This window comes from Zalophus californianus, chromosome 10 (assembly GCF_009762305.2).
Source record: "Zalophus californianus isolate mZalCal1 chromosome 10, mZalCal1.pri.v2, whole genome shotgun sequence".
NCBI classification, from domain to species: Eukaryota; Metazoa; Chordata; class Mammalia; order Carnivora; family Otariidae; genus Zalophus; species Zalophus californianus.
This window is the reverse complement of record NC_045604.1, coordinates 24,393,997-24,413,401: the sequence shown is the minus strand read 5'-3', so window position 1 is coordinate 24,413,401 and position 19,405 is coordinate 24,393,997. Positions and strand designations below refer to the sequence as shown.

At 33.6% G+C, this 19,405-nt stretch overlaps 1 protein-coding gene across 3 annotated transcripts in view; it reads left to right on the top strand.

The window, feature by feature from the left end:
• Nucleotides 1-19,405, top strand: part of KCNT2 (potassium sodium-activated channel subfamily T member 2) — a 362,885-nt gene that overhangs the window by 36,771 nt on the left and 306,709 nt on the right. The gene's annotated exons all lie outside the window — the stretch shown is intronic.

The following is a 19,405-nucleotide window of genomic DNA, read 5'->3' as shown; positions in this document are numbered from 1 at the left end:
TATAACTTTTGTTGAAAAAATCAACACATCACTATTAAATTAATTTGAAGAATAAATGTTGAGAATACAAGAGGTTATTTTGAAAACTAGACAGGCAATACTAAATATTAAGGTATATTTTAAAAGGATAAAACGTCCTTTTAAAACTTTTATTCAAAATAGTTGTAGAGCTCAATGAAATAGTGCAGATAGTCCTGAAATGATGGGAAATTAATATAAGAATTTAATGTTATTAGAAATAATTACCTTTTAAAGAAACAAATTTAGAAATAGAACTATAAAAATTAAATATGTTTACAAATGTTTCAGTAGGAAGCTAAACAAAACAAAGCCTAAAAAAATTAGGAGGAAGTAGAAATTAATTTTAGGATATCAATGGCAGGATGGAAACTTATTAGGAATAAAATTGTAATAGAGTGAGCCACTACCTCAATGATTCCTACCCCATCCGTTGTCCTGTATTATCATTTCTTTAAAGGGATAGAAAATTATCACAAGGAACACATCAGTAGATTTGATTGTATCTACTGAGAGTTGTTTGAGTTTAGAGCTATGTCTTCTCTCCATATTCCTATCATAGTATCTTTCTGCCATACATTCAATTTACTCTTTGCTTCAATTGTGTCAGACTCTGGAGAGAAAAAAAAGTCCCATTATATAACATAACAAAGCATTTTAATTTGTGGTGAATGCAGATAATACATTAGTATTGGGTATTAAGACAGAACAGAGAAAAGGTACTTCTTTTTTTAAAATTTTTTTAAATTTATTTTTTTTTTTTGCATTCTTTTTACCTTTTTTTAAAACTTAAATTCAATTAATTAACATATAATGTATTATTAGTTTCAAAGGTAGAGGTCAATGATTCATCAATCTTCGATAACATCCGGTGCTCATTACATCGCGTGCCCTCCTTAATGCCCATCCCCCGGTTACCCCATCCACCCACCCCCCCTTCCCTCCAGCAACCCTCAGTTTGTTTCCTATGATTAAGAGTCTCTTATGGTTTGTCTCCTTCTCTGATTCCGTCATGTTTTATTTTTCCTCTCTTCCCCTATGATCCTCTCTTTTGGAGAAAAGTTACTTCATATCTTCATCAGAGAGGGGAGCAAGTTTCAGGTTTTTTTGAGAGCTGATTTCTTGTATGTGTGAATATTAGAGCTGCTGAGAATTGTGAAGAAAACAACAGCCACATAAATTGGAACCCAAGGCTAAGGGCATAGAGTTAGGATAAATAAAATCAAAGTCCTGGATGAAGGAAGGCAGGAATACTCAGGGAGGGTTAAAGTTGGTGGTGTGGCTTGGCAGTTCTCGGGCCATTCCATAATATCCCATTTCCCACATAGGCTCTTTGAAAAGCTGTCTACTCTCCTCAGTAGTCCTTCTTTACTACCTTCATCTCTTTCTTAGCAGAAGATCTCATTGTGCACTTTAGGAATAAGATAGAAGCCACCACACAAGAGTTTTCTCAAGTTCTTATAACTAGACTTACATGAGCACCCTCCTGCACTAACTGCTTATGACACAGGTAAGAGGCATCTTTCCGGGTAATGAACAACATAATTCTTCTGGACCCTGTCTTCTCTCACTTCCTGATGAATCTCAAGCATCCATTATCAATCCTATTTGTAAAAACTGGAGGAAAACATTAGAAAGTCCTAGATTTATGCCAACAATATTTGAGATTCAGTCTCATCATGCGGAGACCTAGAAGCAATGTTATCACAAAATTAGACTTTTGGGGGAAAGGAGATATTTAAGGTTTGGGCTTGACAGATAAGGAAATTATTAAGAGGGTACACTGTCAAGAAGACATTCTAGGTAGATGGAAGAGGGCATACGAAAGTGAGTTATGTTCAAGAGATGGTCCTTAGTGTAGTGTGGTTTAGTTAAAACATTGATATTCAAATAGAATAAGATTGTGTGATATGACTGGATAGACTGAACTGTTTTATGATGGACCAATTCTAAATGGAGGAATTCATATTTAATTTTGTAATTAATATTCAACTTGTAAAGTTTTTGATTAAGGGCCATATTAATAACTATCTTTCTCAATTAGATGTTACATAAACCCTGCTTTTTTATGTATTATTTATGTGTTTATGCATTTTTAATACAGATTTTGGTCAATGGACCTTATGTGTATTTATTCATTGATTTTGCAAAATACTGTCTCAAACACTCAAAACCTAGCAATATTTTTATCTCGCTTTTTAAAAATATCTTGTAACAGAACAAAATGCTAGCTCTCATAATCTATTTATGTACAGCCTATACTTTTCTCATAGCAGGTACCCATATTAAGTTGACATCTGTATGAGCCATTCATCTACCACATTTAGCTATGGTAATGATGTGCAGTTTCCTTCTTAATCTCTGAAGAAGTGTTCTTTAGATAGTTATTTGTCAGTTGGCCCCAGCATGATGAAACTATAAAAATAGTTTATCCATTGTGAAACTATAGGTAAGTTTCCATTTAGACTTCATAAAGTTTTCTTTTTTTCCATTCTTATTCCCACCATTGAATCTATCTTTTGATTACTTCACATCTGGCCTTGAAATAGTCTCTTAAGACCTTTGTTTTTTTGTTCCATTGCATTTGACTAATTTTGCACATAGTTGCCAAACTCCTATTCATAAAAATGACTGATTAAATCATTTCTCACTGAAACAACCTTTATTGTGCATCTCCCTGTCTTCTCTGTGGTCCAAAGGATACAGTTGAAATTCTTCAACTTAACATTGAAAGACCAATTTTGATACCAAACTACCTATGGAATTACTCCAGCTGCTCTACTCAGGAAACTGTGTCCTTTGCTACTTTATTACTTTTCCCTTTCTGGAAGTTCATTTTTTTTTTCACTGTTTTAAACTTTTTAAACTGATGGAATTTGACCTAGAGATAATGGTCCCACTTCTCTTGTCAATAAATGATCGTTAGTGATCTCCTACCCTGAATTATCTTTTCCTTCACTGCCTGCTCATTTCTGTTTTATTTAGCTCACTAAATATTCACTGAGGTCTTAATGGGGGGCCATTTTTTCAGTTATTTGCATGAACAATAACAACAAGGCCCATTGTCTTGAAGTGATTGCATTTCTGTGTAACAACGCACACAGATGATTTCAGTAATACAGTAACTCTTCAACATCCAGGGACAATTATATTAAGCCAGTCATCATAATTCTTCATTACCCGTGATTGGAAAAGGAATGGCAGTGGCCAGGTGGGAGGCATTGGATGGAAAATTGTTCCTTTTTGAGAGAATAAAAACAATAAAAAATGCTTTCTCTTCTCCTCATATTCTTAATATTGCTTGACTTTCTTGGATAATTGGGAGGGGTAAGGAATAAGATCTAGGTTAAGGTCCCTTGAATTCTTGGCAATTGTTGAGAAAGACCCCAAACTGAAGGCAAGAATAATAATTTGAAGCCCAAGTCCTAAGAAGTAGGAAAGCTCAAATACTGGGATAGCCTCTGAAGATATTTAAGTCTCTAATTATCTACTCCTTTATATTAATCCTCTATACAGAAAGTAGGTGCAGATCACACATGAGTTTGAAGCAAAGATTCTGTATTAGATTTGGATGGTGGAATCTAGTTAAAAAGAAAAATACTGTGAAGGGGAAGAGTATTTTCATTTGGTTGTCAGTTTTTCTGGTTTTGTTTAATTTGTTTGCATTTGGCAAGAGAGGACTTTGTCAAAACCACCAAGCTGAAATAGAATTTGCCCTGGAAGTAATTAGCTATTCAGAAAAAAAAAAGAAAGAAAAGAAAAAGCAAAAAAGAAATTAGAACCTTACTTCAGACTCACCAAAATAAAATTCAAGATAAATGACCCAATGGCCAACTTATTATTTTCATTTGATTTTTTTCAGTCACCTCAAATTTAGTTTTCCCCAACCAAGCAAACTTGCTCCACTCTGTGTTCTTATTTTTTGGATTATCTACCTGTTATAACATATCTTATGAGTTATCTTTACCCAAATTACTGTAATATCCTTTTCATTGCTAGATCCTATTGCTGTTACTCATGAAATATCCATGAATACATCCACTTCTCTACCACTCCAATCTTCCAAGCTTCTCCCATTTCTCACCTGGACCTATGATTAGTTGGATGAAACTATTCCATTCCTGTCATCCATTTTCTCCTTTGTAGCCAGAGATCATTTTGAAATAGAAAACTAAACATATTTTCCCTTTCTTCACATTGTTGAAGAAAAATAATCAAAAACAAAATCTACTTAATTGATCAATACAAAAATTGATGTATTGATGTGTATTGATGAAAAATGATGTATCAAGTGTATGTTAATTACACTTAAATTAAAACAAAACAAAACAAAAAAACCCAAAACAGCAATAACAACAAAAACCCCTGAATCTTATAGTCCAGAAATTCTCTCTACAAAGGTAGGAGAAAAAGATACAACTTTTATCGATGAATAAGCATTAAACCAGCATGTGATACATCATAATCCAGTAAGACATTGCAAGAACGGATCTCACCCTCTAATCTAGCCAACCATATACAACCCGTTACATGCATGTTCTCAAGTTAAACAATAACTAGTCCTCAAATAAGAGGACTTGACAGAGCCCTTTGTAACACACAGTTCCTCCTAACTTTACCTGGTAGTTGGGGTGACTGTCTTTATTAACTAATTGGCTTTATCCAGAGGAAAAAACAAACTTCTCAGCTCTTTATTACAGGAAATAGTTTTGCAACGTGGAGCACTGAAGTTAGGCTGCTATCTTACTATAGAAACTGAGATAGGGTGCTATCTCCCTTGATGTTTATATTTCAAAGAGATGACTCCCAGCTTAAGAAAGACAGTCCTGGGTCTGTCTATAAACTCACAAGAAGCTTACCTAGTTTTCAAAAGGATTTATATCATTTTAGAGGAGGAAAGTACTTGCAAACACACATTTTCTAAAGTAAATATTCAAAGAAAAGGGAGGGTGGAGAAATCTCTTCCCCTATTTTCAACTGGGAGAGTTAAGCCTCTATTTTTAATTTGTATTTGTCTTTACAACACTGAAAACCTTTTAATGCTTTCCATTCTTCTTAGGATAAGGACCAGAAATCTTAAGAGGCTTATAGTGCTGCCTGGTCCCCTTACTTATCTCTTCAGCTTATCTTTCCATGCTCTCCTTTTACACACTTTCAACTCCATTGTTCTTACTTTCCTGTTTCAGAGTGCACAGCACACTGCTTTAGCATAAGATTATTCTTCTGCTTCACCACCCCCTTCACCCTTTAGACTGATTTGGTCAGATCTTCTACATCTCTCTTCAAGCATTCCTTTCATTAATGGCTGTCGCTTGCATGAGGTTTTAAGCCACATGAGCACAGGGGCTGGATCAGGTTTTGTTCACTATTGGTTTATGTCAAGTTTAAGGTATGTTTTCTTGATGCATGGTTAGCACCTTACTAATATTTTTAGAGGTACGAATGAAAAAGAGTAACATGAAAAAATAAATTAGTAAAAAAGTAAAAGAGAATATAATTGAATATCAAATATATGAATGGAGGAAAGCTTCCTAAGATTAAAAAAAAGACTGTAGAACCAGTTTCTTTAAGAAAAAGAATGATAAATTTGATTTAAAGTTTCCCTCTGTATATACACACACACAGAAACACACACACTCATACATATAAATCAAAAGGCAAATAAAAAACATTGGAAAAATACAGCAATGGATTAATTGCTATATTAAAATTTTTTTCAGAGGATATTTTGCAAAGAATTAAGTGAAAAACCCAGAAATGATGAAATACAAGTAAATGCTAACCACAGAAAAAATACATTGCCAATAACTGAGAAATGCAATTAAAATGAGATGCCATATTTAGCAGTGCTTTTTATAATCATACTGTTTAATATAGAAGGGGATGTAGTAAAATAGGAACTTTCTTACATTGTGACTGGGGATGTAAATTTGTACAACACTTTGCAAAATGATTTGGCAATATTTATCAAGATTCTTGAAATGCCCATACTCTTTGAACAAGGAATCCACTTCTGGGAATCTACTGTGTAATGCAGTAAGCATTTTGCACATAAATTACACTTCATAGTTCATTTTTAACAGTGTAATGCTAGAAACAGTGTAAATACTCAAAATTGGAGGAATGGATTACTAATTTATGAATATGTGTATTTATGGAATGCATTTCTTGGCAGGCACAAAATATGGTCTTTTCAGGTAGTTTTTAACAACATGGGAAATATGTTTTTTTTTTTTTTACTGCGAGGTTAACATACAACACACACACATATAATACATATATGTATAATACCTACACATATAACTGCATATAAATATGCATATATAATACATAATACATACATATACAATTTTAAATAACAAAAACATTCCATTTATTTACTGTGACCTATATTAAAAGTAAGTAGATTATACATAAAAGACATTTTACCTTAGGTGATCTTTAAAAAGCTCTTATTTAGGTATGATCAACTTAAGGAGCATATTTAGTGAATGTTTTTCCCCAAGTAAAACAACTATTGTTTACCTACTTGTTTTTTGTTTATGTGTACCTCATTTGTATTTCAAATAAATGTGCCTCTCAAGATATTGCTTGCTTTATGAAAATTGATGTATTGTCACCTTTTCATAAAACTATATATAAACCTGTGTGTTGGAATTAGAGATTTATAGCTAAATTTTTTTACATGCTAAAAATATTAAAAAACTGGCACGTTAATCAGTATATATTTTTCAATTTTACTATATTTTCACAAAATAATTAAAAATAAGTTTCAATTCTGAAAGAAAATGCATTACACTATATAAAAAAGAGAGTAAATAGGAAACCATCGGAAAAATATTTGGAAAAAAGGCAAATGTAAGAGACTTGTGAGCTTATTTAATTCAGCATTTTCTCTACTTACCATTAGTTCACAGCTTATTTGTTTTTGGTTCTGTTTTCCTGGCAAATCATCAACCAAATCCCCAAAGACATTAGAGATTCTGGTAAGTTACGCATTACTTGGCTTGTTACACTGGTTGTAGAAATATTATTCCTCCCATTTTCCTACAAAAGCTGCAGGCCAAAACAAAGCAAAACAAAAAGAAAGAAAAAAGCCCCCAGAAGTGAAGGCAAATTTCAAAATTATTATACGATTACAGATTAGGCATGATATCCTTACTTTGTCTTTTTTGTTAATTGTAACTCGAGGTAGATTTTAATAGATTTAACTACTTGATTCTATTTGGTATCTATGATTTCCACATGCACCTCTTCATATGGTAGGGGAGTTGCATTTGTAATTTCTCCAGCAGTGGATAGGATATGGGACTATGGCTACTGAAGAACTTTCTTTGATCTCATTATATCATGTTATTTTCTAATTAGGAAGAAAAATCAATCACTCACTGTATTATAATAGCAGCTTGCAGTAAAGGAAAAAAGTATTAGACATCATGCACTTCGCCAGGATGCTGATTTGTAACATTTTGATGACAGCAATGAGATAAAATATTAGAGTCTTTTTGTTAGGATGTGCAACCTCTCACGTCTCACCACATAAGAGTAATTAGATTGTATTGCTTTTTCTTAATAATTCTGAAAGGTATTTTTTGATAAAGAAGTTTGATTTCCTTGGGAACAAAGGATGCATCTTAAAATAGTAAATGCATGTTTTTCATTTAAAAGAATGTAGATAACTGGAAAACTGATTTATTAACCTGCTTCATCAAGTAAATTACCTGCTCTTATTAACAAATAAGTCTTCAAAAATATGAAGTTTTTTTTTTACCTCCCCTTTTAGTGATCTTATAATTTTCTCCCTTTTTTTTCTTTTTGCATGCTTCTCATCACTTTGATATTAGATGGGGCTAATTGTGGTAATCAAAATTGAGTTACATTGGTGTTATTTAATAAATTCTCTGTGAATACTGGACCAGATTGTCATTTTTCTTATAAGCCCACCATTTATTTATTTATTTATTTATTTATTTGGTACAGAGATTATGTTGAGTCATAAACTTTGGAAGAGGAGAATATCCACAGGGGCCATGAAAAAGTACATCTTGACTATTAATTAACACGAAGCTGCTTACTACAGGTGATATAGTTCAGTGGGAATGTTCCTCAGCATCATTATATTCCTCAGGAAATAGGATAGGATGATATTTGCTATGTTTTTGGTTAATTCTTACTCAAAATTATGATACATGCAAATACTAAAAGAATTATGAAAAAAAGATTTTATGCCATTGTTGTCTTTCTAAAACAGGAATGGTTTAGCTCTTTATGAACTACTGTGGAGACATCTGGAAAATGAAAAAACTCATGATTTTAGTAATAAAACTATCAGTAATTCTTTTTAAAAACAAATACAATGTAAGGATGAACACAGCTATTGAGAGAGTTGGGGAGTATCATTTTAGAATTAGAGTATGGTCTCTGTTTTCCATTGTCATAAAAATATTTATTTGTTCTCTCCTTTTTTTTTTTTGACTTATTTTATTTGGGTTCAAGATAGGGATTGGAATTGGGTAGGCAACCACTCTGATGACCTGATAGACAAGGATAAGAAGGACAACAGAATTGTCAAGAGTTTGATGTTCATTGCATTTATAAGTATTTCTGACATATCACAAAATCCCATTACTTTTAATATAGTGCCTAGATTCCTATAATATTCTGAACTTCTCAAAGTATGTCTCACATGTTGTAGTTAGTTACCAGTGTAACAATTCAAAAAGGACACCAACCAGGGAAAATAGAAGAGTGAATTGTTTTCCTTATAATAGAAGGGAAAATATCAGGATGGAGAGTATGAGAGAAATATGTTCCAATGCCTGGACATATTCAAGTTCTTCAGGGAAGCGACCACCTTGCTTATTTAAGTCAATATGGTAGACTTTCTACCTAGCACTAACTAAAGCCCACAGTGGATGTTTTATAAAGGAATGTAATTAGGAAAGGAAACTTGTTTTGTCATGGTTCAGAGATAGCAAGAAGCTACAGGAAAGCACGTAGAAGAACTGTCCCAGATTTAGGATCAGACTTCATCCTAATGAAGTGGGTTCCCTATCACTAACATTGACTGCAAAGGCTGGACATTTGTCTTTTCTAGATGATTTAGAAGGTGTCTCTCTAAGAAATAGAAGAAAGTAGATTTTGGGCGCCTGGGTGGCTCAGTCGTTAAGCGTCTGCCTTTGGCTCAGGTCATGATCCCAGGGTCCTGGGATCGAGCCCTGCATCGGGCTCCCTGCTCCGCAGGAAGCCTGCTTCTCCCTCTCCCACTCCCTCTGCTTGTGTTCCCTCTCTCGCTGTGTCTCTCTCTGTCAAATAAATAAAATCTTAAAAAAAAAAAGTAGATTTTAAGGAACTTTCACATTTTAATTTTATAGGATCCTACTTTATATATGCTTTGCATACAGAAACTGCTGTCACCACCATCTAAATGAAATAACAAAGCAAAGTTTATTTTTATAAACCCCTCTCCACGTGAGATTCCCTCTCCTTTTAAAAACAGTCCTTCCATCTTCAACACCCTCAGAATCCGCACGTCTACCTGCCACACACTGGCTCGCCTATTCCCTGTAGCTGTTCTCTGTATACAATTTCAAATATCAAATTTCTGTTTTATTCCTCAAACCAAAACAAAAACAGTTCTTATTGTGCTTTTGTGTTATAATCTGATGAAAGTGATTTAACAGAGGTTATGGATTTAAGATAGATTTAGTAGTCTCAGAGGGTATTTAAGCATGAGTTAATCCTCATCCATCTCTAAGTACTCAGGCATAGAAGAGGCAAGAACCAGGAACCTCGGAGCTTTACTTGCCTCCTGGAGGCCAAGCTGTGTCTACTCACTTTCTTCAGTGACTCCCATAGAGGCAGTGCTGTAAAAACATGTGCTGTGAATAGAGACAACATGGTCTGGCACAACTTTGGCAAATATCTGAAATCATGAATCATAAATATATGAATGTGAAGAATTTCTTGTATTTTGAAAAAAAAAATACATCATTAGGAACATAATCTTCCCGTGTCGCATTCAAATTTTCCATGGGGTTTAGCTGAATTTACTTCAGCAATCTTTCTCCTTTCTACCATGTTTTTTTCTTTTTACTGCCCCTACAGCCTTTGGTTCAGAGAACAGAAGCATCTACCTGAAGGAAACAGAGGTTCCCAGGATAACTAAATAGGGAATAGAAGTGAGAAACAGAACATGTTCAGTTTTTTGGTGTTTGCTGGCTGACTTATTTTAGAACCTGTACAAGTTATCTTGTACCTATTTTTAAACCTGTGTACATGGATACAATGAAAGTGTGGTTTACATTTAAAATCTTTTTTAAACTAAGTTTTTCATTTTAATGCCATGTAGTTAACCCACAATGTTATATTGGTTCCAGTATGTTTAAAATCTTAAATGGTGTCATATATATTAACACAATACATTAACTTATTGGAGAAAGACTACAAAGCTAAAATTATTTTCCTGATTTTGATAATAATTTATTAAAATAGTATATCCAACAGAAATTATTTATATGCATTGTAAAAATCCATGTTTTTCTGACAGAGTGATCACAGAATGTGCCATGTTTAAAATAACCAATCTTCATTCTGTGTTTTTTCTTACACATGGTACTTGAAGTAAAACACTTAAGAGGAATCTAGACAATCCAAATGTTTGATTTTCAAAATGATTTTGCCAGGATCTTTGGGCTTAAATTTTTTCTCTCACTCCTGCTGAGAAAGTGCATACATTTTGAAATTTAGTCTATTTGAGCAATGCTTTTTTCCTTTTAAGTTGATAATAAGCATATGGGAGTGGGATTGAATTTGAGACAAGCTGTTGATCTCTATTGAACACCCCCCCCAAAAAAAGTAAGGTCTCAAAAAATTTTTTTTTCAACTAACTCTCCACTGATAGGCTAAAAATGTATTAGAAATTCAGTAAATTGATGTAAGATCATCCTGATGTGGGGCTTATAGGAAGAAAAGTGTGGTTGTGGTATATTTTATAATTGGGGTTGTGATTATTTTGCCTAGTCCTTAGAGTTATAAAGTTACAGTGTTCAAGGAAGAGAATTAAAAATCAGATAAGGATACAGATATTCACAAAATGGTAGCAAGAATATTATTATCATACCTATTATGTCACCATTCTTTTGTTATCTTATGGTTTGCTATTTTTAGAACCATATCATTAGGAATAACATATATATAATTTTATATATTTAGATTGATAGATATACTTCTCTACCCCTAAGACTTTGAACATATAGAGGCCATACATTAGAGATATGAACTGATTTTAAAGAACATAGTTATAAATTTTCTGCTGTTATATATTGAGAGAGCAGGTTTCAGAGAAATCAAATGGTATATCTAAAAGGAATTGAGAGACCTGGGTTTCATTTGTATCTTTATGATACTGGATACACACAACCATTTACCTTTTCTGGTTCTCATTCTCTTTGTAAACCAACAAGGCTGAACCAGAATAGCCATTTCTAGCCCTAGTTATTCTGACCAGAGAAAGGAATAGGTGTCTTAGAACATTTGTAAACTCATGAGGTCTGTGTTTGGGGCCTTCTGGCTTCCATTTTGTGGCCACCGTGCCCTCCCTCTTGCTCATCCTCTTTCTGCGTAAGACATTCAGGCCTAAGGGCCCATGAGATTTCCTACCAAACTCTCCTTTTTGCCATTTTGCCAAGATTTATTGTGTCTTTTATAATGTGTTGTTTGGTTTAACCTCTGTTAAAATACCCAGATCCTATTCAATTAAACTCTGCTTTCAGCTAGGAACAAAAAATACTTGACTTTTTGAGGAACTTCCATACTGTTACCCAGAGTGGCTGCACCATTTTGCATTCCCACCAATAGTGCAAGAGGGTTTCCCTTTCTCTACATCCTCACCAACACTTGTTGTTTCTTGTGTTGTTGATTTTAGCCATTCTGACAGGTGTGAGGTGATATCTCATTGTCGTTTTGATTTGTATTTCCCTGATGATGAGTGATGTTGAATATCTTTTCATGTGTCTATTAGCCATCTGGATGTCTTGTTTGGAAAAATATCTATTTGTGGCTTCTGCCCATTTTTCAACTGGATTATTTGTTTTTTGTGTGTTGAGTTTGATAACATCTTTATAGATTTTGGATGCTAACCTTTTATCAGACATGTCATTTGCAAATATCTTCTTCCTTTCTGTAGGGTGCCTTTTAGTTTTGTTGATTGTTTCCTTCACTGTACAGAAGCTTTTTATTTTGATGAAGTCCCAATAGTTTATTTTTCCTTTTGTTTCCTTGCCTCTGGAGACATACCTAGAAAGAAGTAGCCATGGCTAATGTCAAAGAGGCTACTGCTTGTGTTCTCCTCTAGGATTTTTATGGTGTCAAGTCTAATACCCACCAATTGCACTACTAGGTATTTACCCAAAGACTAACTCAAAGGGATATTTGCATCCTGATGTTTATAGCAGCATTATCTACAATAGCCAAATTATGGAAACAGCCCAAGTGTCCATCAGCTGATGAATGGATAAAGAAGAGGCAGTGTACACACACACACACACACACACACACACACACACACACACACACACACACACACACATACACAGAGGAATATTACTCGCCCATAAAAAATGAATTCTTCCCATTTGCCATGATGTGAATGGAGCCAGAGAGTATTGTGCTAAGTGAAATAAGTCAGTCAGAGAAAGACAAATACCATATGATTTCACTCATATGTGCAATTTAAAAAACAAAACAAATGAGCAAAGGGGGGATGCAAACCAAGAAACAGACTTAACTAGAGAACAAATTGGTGGTTACTAGAGGGGAGGTAGATGGGGGGATGGGTTGAATAGGTGATGGGGATTAAAGAATGCACTTGTCGTGATGAGCACTGGGTGTTGTATTGAAGTGTTGAATCACTGTATTGCACATCTGAAACTAACGTTACACTGTTAACTAACTGGAACTTAAATAAAATAAAAATTAAAAAAAATAAATGCTTGAATGTATCTAAATAACAAAATTACATGGTTTTCAAATTTTAGTACGCATTACTTGTTGAAAATCCACATTTGGATCCTGTTCCCTAGAGCCCTTTAACACCCATTTTTAACAAACTCCCCAACAGATTCTGATACTAGTTGAGAAACATTGCTGTAAGATTTTTGCATATTGCCAGTGATTTAGGATTTAATTCAAATTAAGTGACCAGAGATGGAATATTTGGGGTTTGTGATTTGATGCTTCAAATCACATAATAGAATTATACATAATTTTTACAGGTTTTACTCCTTAAATTCTCATTCTCTAGTGTGGGGGCTTATTACCTGCAAAATAATTGTTACTTTTTTTCCTATGAGATTTCATATATAGTAGTTTGCTTTGCAACACTTAAAGTTCATGTATAAAAAAAATGGAATCACAATAGACAAAAGTGGAAGAAAATAGACTATCAAAATTTCATTGAATAACAAAATACATAAATTTTGCTTTATCAAAACATAAAATTTAAAGGAATGTTTCAAAAAACTGTAGAAACAGATCTTCCCTAGATGACTCAGTGTAGAAGTGCAAGGCAAAGTATAAGTTTTAACTATTTTTATTTATTAGTTACTATTGTTTTCTCTAATTCCCCTCATATCCTCATTTTCATGGCTTATAAATGTTCTGCCTTTTTAATGAGCAACTCTGTGAAGTTCCTTAAAAGCTATTACTCAGTGTGTGGCCCTGGGCACTTATTAGAAATGTAGACTTGGACTGACTCCAGACCTACACCAGACCTACTGAAGTAGAACCTGCATTTTGTCTAGCTGATTGGTCTTTGTTTTAAAATTTGAGAAGCTCTACCTTAAAATGCTTTTGTTTTGTGTTCTACCATATTGGAGTTTACTTCTAATCTGTTACTTTTATGAAATGATGATTTTTTTTTTAAAGATTTTATTTATTTATTTGAGAGAGAGAGCACAAGAGAGCACAAACCGTGGAGAAGGAGAAGCAGGCTGCTCATCGAGCAGGGAGCCTGATGCAGGACTTGAACCCAGGACCCTGGGATCATGACCTGAGCCGAAGGCAGCCGCTTAACTGACTGAGCCACCCAGGTGCCCCTGAAATGATTTTTTTTAATAACAGTGTTTGAAAAAGATAGCTGTATTGTTTTTGTACAAATTATACATGCCCATTTAAGATACTAAAATAATACTGAGAAATACAATTAAGGAAATTCACTCAACCACTCAGAAATGACATTATTAAAAAAAAGATAACATTATTAACATATGATAATTTCAGATATCTCTGTATACAGATACAGAGGTAGCTGTAGATAGGAGGATGGATGGACGGATGGATGGATGCATGCATGGATGGGGAAAAGATGAGACGGCATTTTAGTGAAATGAAATGTAAAACATTTAAAACATGTAAAACATTACATATATGTAAAACATTTAAAAATTAAGTTATTGAGTTAATTTTTCTAAATTCAGAATTGAGAATTTATTAAAAACAAAGAAATTTAAGTGAAAGGTATTGCTGAACCTGAAGCAATATATATGTATATATTTTAAAAGAAGAGATAATTAGATTTTAAGAGTCTTATAAAATGTGATGATGTCATGGGATGGATGTGCTTCAAGTGTAGACATCTGTTATCTGTCAAATAAAGGATGGGGAAGTAAATATCATCACACTGCCTCACACTTCCACCTCCCAATTTTGTTCCTTCAAAAACAATATTTTTTCTAATATTCATTCTACAATCATAATTTCAATAGTTGTTTGAGTTTATTTATTTAGGGTTGTACTTATCCATAGTACTTATCATAGCATCTCCCATCCTGAGTTTTTATTGTGATTCAATTTTTTTTTTAAAGATTCATTTATTTATTTTGGGGAGAGAGAGAGCGGGGAGGAGTGGGGCAGAGGGAGAATCTTAAGTAGACTTTACGCTGACCTGGGAGCCCTACATGGGGCTTGATCTCATGACCTTGAGATCATGACCTGAGCAGAAACCAAGTGCACCACCTAGGTGCCCCTATTTTAATTCATCTCTTAAATATAGGGATTTCATTAAATATTTTCAGCTCTCCCCAGGAAAGTCTAAGGAGCATTTGATTTCTATAACTTCTTGCATGCTTGAGGAGATATGTTTTTTAATTTAATTTATTTTTTTTTTTACTGAAAGGCCAAATCGCATGAATGTATAATTCTTTTGTTGTTTAATACTGTAGATATCACTGTTTTCAGGTATTATTTGCTTTAAGAAATACCAGATCACTCTAATTCACCAATCCCCCTTGTAATTTACTGAATATATGCAAAATTCTTTTTCTGTGAAGTTTAATACCTTTATTAGAATATGTCTTAATTGCTAACAGTTTTTTAACATCCACAGTGTGCCGTAAGTTGCTGCAGCTTTGAGTTTTATTTCAGTACAGTTTTCTTCAATAATTTTAATTTTTTTTCTTTTTCATTTTGCTTGTTCTTTTTTTAAGGAAGTCTCTCTGTGTGCTCAAAGTTCTTTGTTTTTCTTCTGTTTCAACCCAGTAGTAAGGTTAACACAGATTTTTGTAACAAGTAAGTTAATCATTCACTAGATTTTGATGCAGAGGTTTTGCCTTCTATACTTTCACTATCCTTTGGGAATTAAAAAACAGCATTCTTTTCTGGAAGCTAATGAGTATTCTGAACTGTGGCCACAGGGCAGAGGTGACTTGGAAAACACACAGAGTTATGGGAAGGTGTCCATCTGTTGATAATATAAATATCAAATTGTTGGCTGCTATCCCTAGAAGGTCCATATGTACCAAAGTCAACATGTAGCTCATAAGCTTCCTCTCTCGGAAGATACATAGTTTCCTCTCTGATAAAAACAAATGATATGATACCAAGAGTACAAGTGACAAGAGAAAAAAAATAGATAAATTTACTTGATCAAAATTAAAAATCTTTGTGCTTCAAAGGACATCATCCATGAAGTGAAAAGATAATCTACAGAATGGAAGAAAATATTTGAAATCATATATCAGATATTGTAGATTTTTATATCTAAAATATATACACAACTTTTACAACTCAATAATCAAAAGACAAATAGCCCAGTTAAAAAAATGGGCAAAGGATCTGAATAGATATTTTTTTACAGGAGTTGTACAATTGGCCAGTAAGGACAAGAAAAGATGCTCAGCATCATTGGCCATCAGGGAAATGCAAATCAAAACAACAATGAGAACTTAACTTTATACCTACTAAGATGGTTATGTTGAAAAAGACAGTAACAAGTGTTGATGAGGATGTGGAGAAGGTAGAACTCCTGTATATTACCAGTGGGCTTGTAAAATGGTGCAGCTGCTTTGGAAAACAGTCTGGCAATTTCATTTCTCAAAAGGTTACATATAGATTTACCATATGACCCAGCAGGTCCCCCTCCTTGGTATATACTCAAGAGAAATGGGAACATATGTTCATGCAAAAACTTGTACATGGGTGTTTATGGTAGCAGCTTTATAATATACCCCAAAGAGAAACAACGATATACCTATCAATGGATGAATGGATAAGTGAAATGTGATCTAACCATACAAAGGAATATTACTCAGAAATAAAAAGGTGTTAAATACTGATACAAGCTATAACATAGATGAACCTTGAAAACATGCTAAGTAAAAGGAGCCACTCACAAAAGATCTCATATAATATGATGCCATTCATATGAAGTATTCAGAATAGGCAAATCTATAAAACACAAAGTAGTTTAGTGGTTGCCAAGGGCTGGGGGGTGGATGGGATGGAGAGCCACTGCTAATGGGTGAGTGAGTACAGGGTGTTTTGGGGAGGCTGAAAATGTTCTAAAAATAGGTTTGGTGATGGTTGTATAGCTCTGTTAATATACTAAAAACCATTGAATTGTGTACTTTAAGTAGGTAAACTTTATGCCATGTGAATTATATGACAATAAGTCATAAAAAAAGACAAGTGGGGTGCAGTCTTACTTCCAGGTTTATCTTTGGTCACTCATCATGCTTTCTTATTGTGGACGCTGAGCCATCTCCCTAGCCTGATCTTGCTCCCCAAGGTCACAGCCTCTGCTCACTCTCCCTTGTACCATTTCTGTATCCCCGTTGATGCTGTTCCCTCTTCTCTTCAACCCAGGTGTTTCATTTCATGGTGGTGGTGAAGAACGGAGCTAAGTGGATAGAGGTGGTTTTATTCTTTCCTTGCTCTCTTTTTAGTTTATAGTCACTACATAATTATATCTTGCTTACCGCCCAAGGCCTTCTCTTTTGATTCCAAAAACCTCTTGTGAAAGTAAAAATCTAAACTTGGACAATTTTTTAATGGTTGTTTCTTGGAATTAGGGCTGTGGGAAATATTTCATAATTCAAAGGAGTTGTAACTTTTGCTGGTAGCTTTGCATGCCTGGATAAAGTATAAACACATTTGAACCAAATTATGTTTTTCAAACCTGCTGGCTTTTGAGAAGTCCACTGGTCTTATTTTTTCTTTTTAAATCCTTTGCTAATAATGAGGATTATTTTTTTCTCTTGTCCAGAAAAACGTTTCATAAACTAGTTTTAAACCCAATATTCTTATTTTTTTGAAGTCAGTTATTATTTCAAAGTTTTTTCTCAACTGCTCACATCCTGAGAAAAATCACACTGCTTAGTCTCACAGGAGACATTATTTGTATTACAAAACAAATTTGATCATGTATAACGAGACAGGAAAGTGCGAAGCCTGCCAATGTGCCTTAATGCTGCTCAGGGCTTTCTTTTTCCAGTGAACTCTGTCTGAAAACAAATTAGAATGAAAAGCCGCCTCAGTGAGAATATGGAATCATATCTCATATAAAAGAAAATGTCCAAGCCATTGGAGTATTTCTGACACCCAACAATTCTCTTCCAGACCAGAGACATATTAGGCAAATTTATTTCCAACTTCTAAACCTAAAATTTCCCACATTGCCCTTTTCACCTTACTAATTGCAGTCACATTTATATTAACACCCTTCTGTTACTTTTGGAAGAGCATTATTAGAGGCCGATATATATATATATATATATGTATGTATTTTTTAAATAGGTAATACATTTATATAGTTTCAAATTTTAAAACTTCTGTAAACAGGAATAGAAGGAATCAAGTGAAAATTCTCTCCTATCTCTGCCTCCACCCTGTTTGCATTTCCATAGGCAATCAGTTTAGCTGGTCTTCTGTTTCTTGCATATTCTTCAAGAAATATCCTATAAATTTGGAAGCAAATATGTTGAGGAATGTATATTTCTTTTTTATACAAATGATAGTGACTATATAGTTGTATTGTACATTTTTTCTTTCACTTTATAAGAAGTCTTGAAGATAGTTCCACAATGGGACATCAGGTTCTCCCATTTTTAAAATTTGTGATGTGATCTCTTATGTGGGCATACTATAAGTTTTTGATACAGTGACCTTTCTTGGATATTTAGGTTTCTTTAGAGATTCATCTGAATTCCATGTATGAATAGTTCTTTTTATTACTGAGTAGTATTCCATGGTATAGATGTACCATAGTTTATTTAACCATTCACTCATTGAAAGACATCTGGGTTGTTTCCAGCTTTGAGCTATTACAGATTAACTGCTCTGAACATTTGTGTGCAAGTTTTTTTGTGAACATAAATTTTTATTTTTCTGACATTAATGCCTAACTGTGCAATTGCTGGGTTACATAGTATTTGCATGTTTAGTTTTTTTAGGAAATAGCCAAACTTTCCCAGAGTGGCTATACCACTTACATTCCCATTAGTAATGTGTGAGTGATTCAGTTTCCCACACCCTCCTAGCCTTTGGTGTTGGAATCTTATTATTTTGGCCATTCTGTCAGGTATTTAAGGAGTCTAATTTTTAAATTATGAAATATTACAAACTTTATTCAGTAAGAAACATTCAGAAAATTATAGTGGACATCTATTTTTCCAACATGGAATGATTCCTCAAAGATAAATCACAAGTGAAAGATTATACTGTACAATTTTTTAAGTTAAATTTAATATTTTTTGGACTCCTTTTATCTACCAATATTTTCTTTTCCATTATTTTTTTACCTTCACAGATTTTTCTTTGAGAGTATTAAGATGGTAGTAAACGTGATTTTTATTTTTGCTATTCAATCTGACAGAATTTATAGTTCTGTGGTTCTACTGGAAGAGACTTCTGACTGATAATACCTCATGAGAGGTACACAAGGCATTTTACTGAGATTAAACTTTAGTCTTCTGATTTTAGAATCCTCACAATTGCAGTATGTTAAAATGTTAATTCTCTAAGATATTGCCAAGAGACAGATGGGATAATTATCTACATATCAAATATAATTGTTTGGAAGCTACAAATTAAATCATGAGCTAAATTTCTT